This window comes from Pistacia vera, unplaced genomic scaffold, assembly GCF_008641045.1.
Source record: "Pistacia vera cultivar Batoury unplaced genomic scaffold, PisVer_v2 Contig550, whole genome shotgun sequence".
In the NCBI taxonomy this organism is placed as follows: domain Eukaryota; kingdom Viridiplantae; phylum Streptophyta; class Magnoliopsida; order Sapindales; family Anacardiaceae; genus Pistacia; species Pistacia vera.
Genome location: NW_022196391.1, coordinates 132,673 through 141,275, shown reverse-complemented (window position 1 = coordinate 141,275; position 8,603 = coordinate 132,673).

The following is an 8,603-nucleotide window of genomic DNA, read 5'->3' as shown; positions in this document are numbered from 1 at the left end:
CATCAAAACTTATTATTGGAGGCCTACTAAACCTAATCTGAACACTTACATCAGAATTTTCAGTTATGTTTTCAATTTCTGTATTTTGATTGGTTGGGTTAAAGGTTTAGGAATTCTCATTTCTAAAGGAATGACTACGTTAGCTAATCCCCAATCCTTTGGTAAAGTTATTTGGTCCCAATTGATTGTTTTAGGAACTGTTATGTTTGATCTTGTTAAATCAGTTTGAAATAACATTGTGTGGCCTTTTTTGTCATGATTAATGGCTCTAGTTTCAAAAGCTGATTGCATTACTTTATATTGGATCCTATAAATGGCTGCTATAGGGATGGTTCCCGGTTTTAAGTCATAATTAAACGTTTTAATATTTAAAGTTAAAACGTCTAGTATATTTTGGTCATCTAAGCAGACTGTGAAATCAAGATAACAATTGAAATAAATTGGTCCATTGGATAGGCTGGATTCTATTGTTCCTAATAGAGAATCTCTAATCTTAGCCATCTACAATCTCTTAAACAGGCAAAGATGGCAGTGTCCAAGCCTTCAATGCTTAGAGGTTTGATTCCTACTTGGACAAGTCCTACATGAAGATAGTTATAACTCTTTTTGTATTTTTTAACCATTTCCTTAGATAATAATAGAGTTATATATTTCCTTAGATATATATAACTCTCTCTCTCTCTCTCTCTCTCTCTCTCTACATATATATATATAACCTATAATTTTGTAAAGTCTAAAAGTAGTGACTAAACGGTGAGTTTTGTATTTGCCTATAAAAGAACAGATTGTTCTGTTTTTGTACATTTATTCATTAAATACAGAAAAATTCAGTTTTAGTTATCTTCAGCTCGAGCAACATTTTCTTCAAATGCTGAATTAAATGGGTGTATATTTGTTTTTTAGAGCATGAATTGGAAAGTTGGTGTATATTTTTTATTCGAACAGGTATTCGAACGAGTTATTCGAACAGATGTTTACGAGTTAATTGAACGATCATGAACATTTTGTTTTGCTAATCGAATGAACTCAAACAGCCATTTTGTGTTCATTCAAGTTCGAACGCCCCTTGGTGCTTATCGAACGAGTTTCGAACGAAAGTGTTCGTTCGTGTTCGATTTGTTTGCAGGCCTAGTATTGCCCAGATATCCATATTAATTTACCAACTATTATATAACATGTGCATTACATAACTTAATACGTCTAATGATCTTAAAATAAATGATAAAACATTCAGTTGACATCTCTTGCAAGAGGAAGATTGCATAAGAAGCCTTCAGCTTAGAGATGGTAAGTATAAACAACTTGCCTGAGTCCAAGCTAATTTGGAGAATAAATGTTCTCATGGTGTAAGTAAAATCTCTAAATTGGAACTAAAATCAAATAAAAGTAAATCTGGAGAATAAATGTTCTCATGGTGTAAGTAAAATCTCTAAATTTGAACTAAAATCAAACAAAAGTAGGGTAAAGACTAAAGATGAATGAAAATAGTATATAGACTTTATTCACAAAGAAACGTAAAAATAATACATGATCGTTTGTCATGAAAATAAAACATGCATAATTTGCATATGGTTGTCATGGTAGTAGGGGAAAGTCAAGCCGAGCTACTCGTGAGCGGCTCGAGCTCAACTCACTTAAAACTAGAATTCAGCTAGTCACTACATGAATCGAGCTCAAGCTGGCTCGGCTCAACTAACAAGCGGAGCCGAGTTCAAACATGAATTGCTCGACTCATGAAGCTCGTGAGCTTTATCAAGTTTGAGGGTTAATTTGCCAACTTTCAAAGTAATAGGGGCCACATATTATAATAAGTTATTAGTTTTTAAAATTGCAAATCCACCCGTATTCAAAAGAGTAAAAATCGATTTGGCAATTAAATTAGAATAAACCCAAACTCTAAAACCCTGTTTCTCTCTTTCGATCGTCTTTTCTTCTTCCTCGTTTGCCATTCATCGTCTCTCCGTCGTCGTTTTCCCTCACCTTCTCGATCGCCATTCTGCTTCTCTCGTCTCACTCTCACCTTCTCAGGTAGGCTGAAAAACAAAGTGTTTATACTTTATATATAAAAAACTTTAGTGATGAAAGTATGGATTGAGGGATTTGGCGTTGACTGTTGGTAATTTTTGAAGTTGTACAAGAAATCAAAAATCCCATTCATGAGAAGGCATGTTAGCATACAACTAGATTGACTTTCCTTTAATTGTTATTTACTCTCCTAGTTAGTAAATTCGCATATCATTCACGAATTTCCGTATGTTATCAGCACATCCGTATTATTCATGAACTATATGCCTCAGACATTTTAATTGCGAATTATTCCCATCCTTTTCCTGTATCCAAATTATTCCAGAATTTTTACAAACATATTTTTCACCATTTGTTGTATCATAACCATAAAATTCCCATATCCTTTTGTTGCCGTACCCGTATTTACTAACTAGGGTGAGTTTTTGTTATATACTATAATTTGAATCTTGGTTGTATTATTTATTTATTTTATTTGTTTGGAGCGCTAGTTCGACTTTGAATTTTGGTTTTGTTATGTGTTTGATTTGAGACAATAATTGAATCTTGGTTATATATTGTGTTTAAGTCTAGAGACTATAATTTGAATCTCAGTTATATATTATATTATTAGGTCTAATGGTTATTGGTTAATTGAATACTTTATATTTGAAATGCTATATTGATTTTAATCAGGTGGTCCATGAAAAGTGCTAAAACCAAGATTGATATTGCCATATTTTTCAAAATGTATTATTGATAATGTGCAATATTAAACCTTTATATACTCGTACTGTATTTTGTCGGTATCCGAATTTTATGGCCGAATTTTTACAAACATATTTTTCACCATTTGTTGTATCATACCCGTAAAATTCATGTACCCTTTTTTTGCTATACCCATATTTATAAACTAGGTTTACTCTTGAGATTTTAATACCTTGTGGCTAGGCATTTTGTTGCATCATCCAAGCATTGAAACAGTTTCTCGACTTGTCAAATGAGCTCGGTTGCAGCTTTCTTTAATTCTTGTCACATATGTGATTCTCTTTTTCTTGAGTTTTATCAGAACCATTTTTCAAGTTCTGAACTTGTTATGAAAGAAAATTTGTTAACCTTTCCAAGTCAAAAACTAATGAGATCATCCAATTGTGACGTGTACAAAATTTTCCATTATAACAATTCAAGAGAAATCAAGCCTATATCGAATTCGAGTTGGCTCAAGCTCGATTACACAAGCTTGAGCTTGAGTTCGAACCCCTAACAGTATGTCGAATTCGAGTTCGATTCCTCTTCACTAGGCTTGACCGGGCTCGAGCTTGGTACTGTAGCTGCCAAGCCGAGCTTTGAGTAGCTAGATACTCAACTCGACTCGGCTCGATTACAACTCTACAAAAAGATCATCCTACCTTAGGACAGGCCTTGGGTTAGAATCAAAATAATGATTCTATCTAAGACTACCCATAGTCTTCTCTTTTTCCATTCCTTTTTGAAAGAAATGGAACCAAGCGGAGATGAACTACAAAGAAAGCGCCCTACCATGGGACATGCCCTGAGTTAAGTTCAAAAGAATCCAAAAGTGCCAACCATATGCATAAGCATTTGCAAAAATAAGTCCATAAACATGGGCATTTACAAGACTAAGTCCAAAAATAACACAAAAGCAAAGAATTAAAACATTATCCAAAAGGTTCCAAGAGCTGTACCACCACTAATCTCCAAGATGTCAAAAGAGGAGGTCACCTTACACCACGGGTAACCCATCACACTCAAACTCCTAAGAAGCAAAAAGAGGACATCAACTCCCATCAATAAAGATGACATTAGGTAGTCCCCACAAAGAGGCAAGTCTCCTATTAGCCATTGAAGTCTTCAATTTCCACAAGTTCATAGCTCTCTCCCTAAAAACATTTTTTATTAAGTTTGTAATAGCCATGGCATCCTTACAAACACCTCCAAAAACTCAACTATTCCTTTAATTCTCCCCAAATCCAATAAATGGAGGCCCCAAGACTAAGTTGTAAGAATTAGGGTAAAATTGGTTTAAAACATGGTATAAGGTTATATGACATGTTATTGAAACTAAAAGGGTGAAATTGTTACCTTTTATGCTTTACAACTTTTGTAACTTGAAAAGGAGTTCAAGATCTTCAACAAATTTGATGAAAATCCTCAAAGTAAAGTCCATGCCAAGATGAAAAAAAGAGAGTCGGCCATGAGAGCTCAAGATAGAGATTTTTAATCAAAATGAAAATTAGATTAAATTTGGGAATATCACTTATTTATATACAAGGACCATTTTGCAATAAATTTGAAATTATTCTCAAGTCTTTGAATTAATATGAATCCTATTTTAACACTTAATACAAATTCAATATTGTTTTCAAGTCTTTGAACTAATTTCAATTTAATATTAACTCTTAATATTAAATCGTTATTGATCCTATGTCTTTGAAACAATTTCAATTTAATATTAACTCCTTACTATTAAATCCTTGATTTAAACAAATTTATAATCAAGGCATATAAAATAATCCCATTTAATATTTGACCCGTTATTGAATCCAATTCAATAATATATTTTAGTCCATAATTGAATCTAATCTAATAATGACCAAATTACCTTATTACCCTTGGTAAGTGCTAACTTCCAATGAGTAATCATTTCGCACCAATACATAAATTTGGATACACATGTTTACATCTGAATATCATTAACCTTTAACGATATGTATTACTCTCTCTTCTCATACTTGGTTTTTAGGTGTGACCACTTAGGTTCACGGTAACCTAGCCGTGGGCCCAATATCGCAATCTGATATGTTTCATCATAACTCTTTATGATCAAAACTCCCACCAATCATGGTAGGCATCTAGCAATGCTCCATAACCCCTAAGTCACAATGAAGTTAAACTCCAATGAACCTTTTTTTTCCCAATCGTACATTTTATGTAGTAAAATCTCTCCGTCATCTAATCTCGATTAAGTATAGGTTCATGGTATGTCAAAACCCTTAACTTAATCTTTATCCAAATTGTCAATCAATACAATGGAACGTGTCATCATGAAACTCCTTTTCATACGACTGTTTTGTACTCTAGCCAGAGATTTCCTTTTTCCAATGTTTATTGACATTCGTCTAGGAACTCGGGACAAAACCATTTCGAGTCAACAGATCCCATCTTGACCATCATTGGTCCTCGCACATGAATAACATATTACCAAACTGACTTCTTACACAAAACATGACTAGTCTCGTGTTTATACACTATATGAACCATATGCATCCCATGTCGAATCCAACCACGATGTCTTAGGTCAAAGGGTTAATGGTACACTAGTACGACCTTACGATGTATCATTAACCACATTCTAAATGTCCATGTGATTTATCGTAATCGGTCATATTTGATAAACAGTCCTCTAACTGTTTGTCCATGCTAATGCCCTAGTGACATAACTCTTATAATTACCCACACTAATACCATCACATGATATTCAATGAAGGCATTCAGCATGCCTACTATGCAATGTTATTGCCTAATTAGCATTACTTACGTAGGTAATGCTTTGATGATTTGATCTTCTAACGATCCATATCATCCGGACATTTCACATGCATTATAAATAGTATAAATGAAGTAGTAAACAACATGTGAAATCATAACTCTTTCTTCCTTTCTGAAAAGAGTCTTTACAAGATATAATGTCTTGAAACTGACAACACGATTGGTTCCTAGGGCATACACTAACATAAGTTTCCCCAACGTATATTTTAATTGTTAGGCCTCCATTTGGATAAAAGGTGTGTAATGTAGCCCTCCCATGGTCTCAAACAATAACCAAGCGAACACAAGTTAAGAAGGTGGCCCCAAATGTTTCTAGAGAACACACAACCAAAGAAAAGATGGTCTATGGTTTCCATAAGCCCATTGCAAAAACAACAAAAACCATTAGAGATAGAGCCATACCTAATGAGTTTGTCTTTGGTAGTGAGGCTGTTCTTGCAAGCCATCCAAGCAATAAGGGGATGCCTTGGGATAGCTTTGGGTAACCATACTAAATGATCCCAAGTCACTCGGTGATCATGGGTTCGAACAACACTTCAAGCCGATTTGATGGAGAAGCATCCTGAGGAACATGGTTTCCATATGACTTTGTCTTCATTGCCCAATGGGAGGAACCTCACATGGATTTTGACATCAATAAGATCATAAGTGTTTTTTGAGGGCCAATTCTAGTTCTTTTCATCACAAATTTCACTCACTTTTGCATTGTAGTGAGTACCAGAGTCGTATATGATGTGGGAGTCAAATATACTCTTAAAAGGGCCGATAGGGTGCCAATCATCATGCAAAAGGGAGGTGTGCTATCCATTACCGAAACATGAAAAACCCAATCCCTAGCTTCTCTTCTCAACTTGAGTAAACTCCCCCAAATCCAAGAGGCACCCTTTAGGGGTTGCATGTCCCAAAAGTTTTTACAGCCAATAAGACATTCTTTAACCCAATCCACCTAACAAGAGTTATTATGGGGAAGAGAGATGTTCCAAATATGTCTTAGCATAGCTGCCTTATTCCATTCCTTAGAGCTTGAAATACCAAGACCACCTTCATCCTTTGGTAAACAAACCTCCTCCCAAGCAACCTTGGCCTTAGTTGTTTTCAAATCAGACCCCAACCAAAAAAAGACTCTAAGCTTACCATCAATATCATCATGGACCTTGGAAGGAAGGAGAAAAAAGAGGACCAATAAACTTGGATACTTAACATGATGGATTTGATATGAGTGACCTTACTAGTATAGGAAAGGAACTTGCTTTTCCAAGATTTAATTCGGGCCAAAATCTTATCCATCAATGGCTTGCAATCAACATGGCTAATTTTCTTTGCAATAAAAGGCAGTCCCAAATACTTCATCGGAAAGGACTATTCCTCAAACCCAAAGATAGATAACAATACGTGTTTTCTTCATCTTCAACCCCAAAAAAGAAAACATTGCTCTTGCTAGGATTGGCTTTGAGACCGAACCATAATTTGAACTTATCCAATGCTATTTCAACAACTCAAGGACACTTTATCTGAATGGCAAAAAAAACATAGATCATCTACAAAACATAGATGCATTTGATTTAAGACTTACAACACCAATGGTGCTTGAAAGTTTAGGATGTGGAGACCCTATTCAAGAGCCTGGAAAGGACTTCCATAGCAATGACAAAAAGGTAAGGCGAAATAGGATCTCCTTGCCTAATCCCTCTTGATCCAGTTTAATGAAGTTTACAAACTGAGTTGTTCATATCACATCAATTTTGACAAAGTTTATTGCCTTAAAACTAACTAAACACAATTCAAATTAACATTTTACATTTCTTAACATGATGTGAACAAAACAGTTTTATAATTTGTCAAACATGATGGTCAACTAACTTTGTGCCAACTCTTTAATTTAGCCTATTCAGCATGACATGGGCAAGCACTAATTTATATCATTTTTTTTTCTTTTTTTGAAAAAATAACAATTTTATCCATGAGATTTAGTTTTTAAGTATTTAGTTTTGAGTCTTTTGACAAAAATTTTTTAATCATGTTTTGATTTGTAATGTTTAAGTCTTGCCATTAGCAAATCTCAGGGATCAAAGTGCTACTAATAGATATCAAAACATAACTAAAAAATTCCACAAAATGTTACCAAATCTATAGACATGTTGTCATCCCTAATTGATATATCCTATTTCTTTCCCTTAAATTTTAAGTACAAGTAAAATGAAATTTTGTAAGAAAATAACAAAACTATTGAATGATATTCATTTGGTAATTTGACATCGATTGGAGGACATTTGTGTTCGGAAATTTTATTAAGTAAGGAAAAATTTAAAACAATAGTAACGGTCATCTTAAATATCACCCTCTGTTAGTAATCACATACCCCCTATCGGGTGTTTAGATTATAAATGTTTTATTATAGGAGATGTTATATTAACGGAAAGATAGATCACTTTGAAGATTATTGGAATATTTAGAAAATGTGTTTGGTTGGTTCGAATAATTAGTGAATAATATGTTTGGTTGGAAGGATAAATGGTGGATATGTATATAGATTACTAAATTGCCCTCCTTTTTAAATATTAATATAAATTTTTTTTTTTTTTTGAATAATTTCTTTTAACCACTTACATTTGAAATTTTGGTAAAACACACCAGCCATATAAAACTTTAATTTGTAACAAAATCACTCCCACCCCCCGCAAGCCACTGCTGGTTGCTAGCCACCACCACCGACCGTAGCCAACAGTCCACGAAATGGCGCATGACTGGACGTATATGACCGACTGTGTGCTAGCAAAGCCATTTCCAGATCCATGGCCGTTTGACAGCCAATTAAAAAATGTCTCACCGGTGTACGATCGGCCAGATCCCGTCGATCGTGCACTATTACGGCGATTGATGTCAACGCCGGTGGTGTCTTGGTGGCTGGGTATATTTTGTTAACTTTAAAAACTTTTTGTGTAAGATGTTGTAAACCCCACGTTATTATTCCGATGCCCTAGGTATGAAATTTACCTTTTCAAGTAATTTTCTTTTTTTGAATGGAAGGG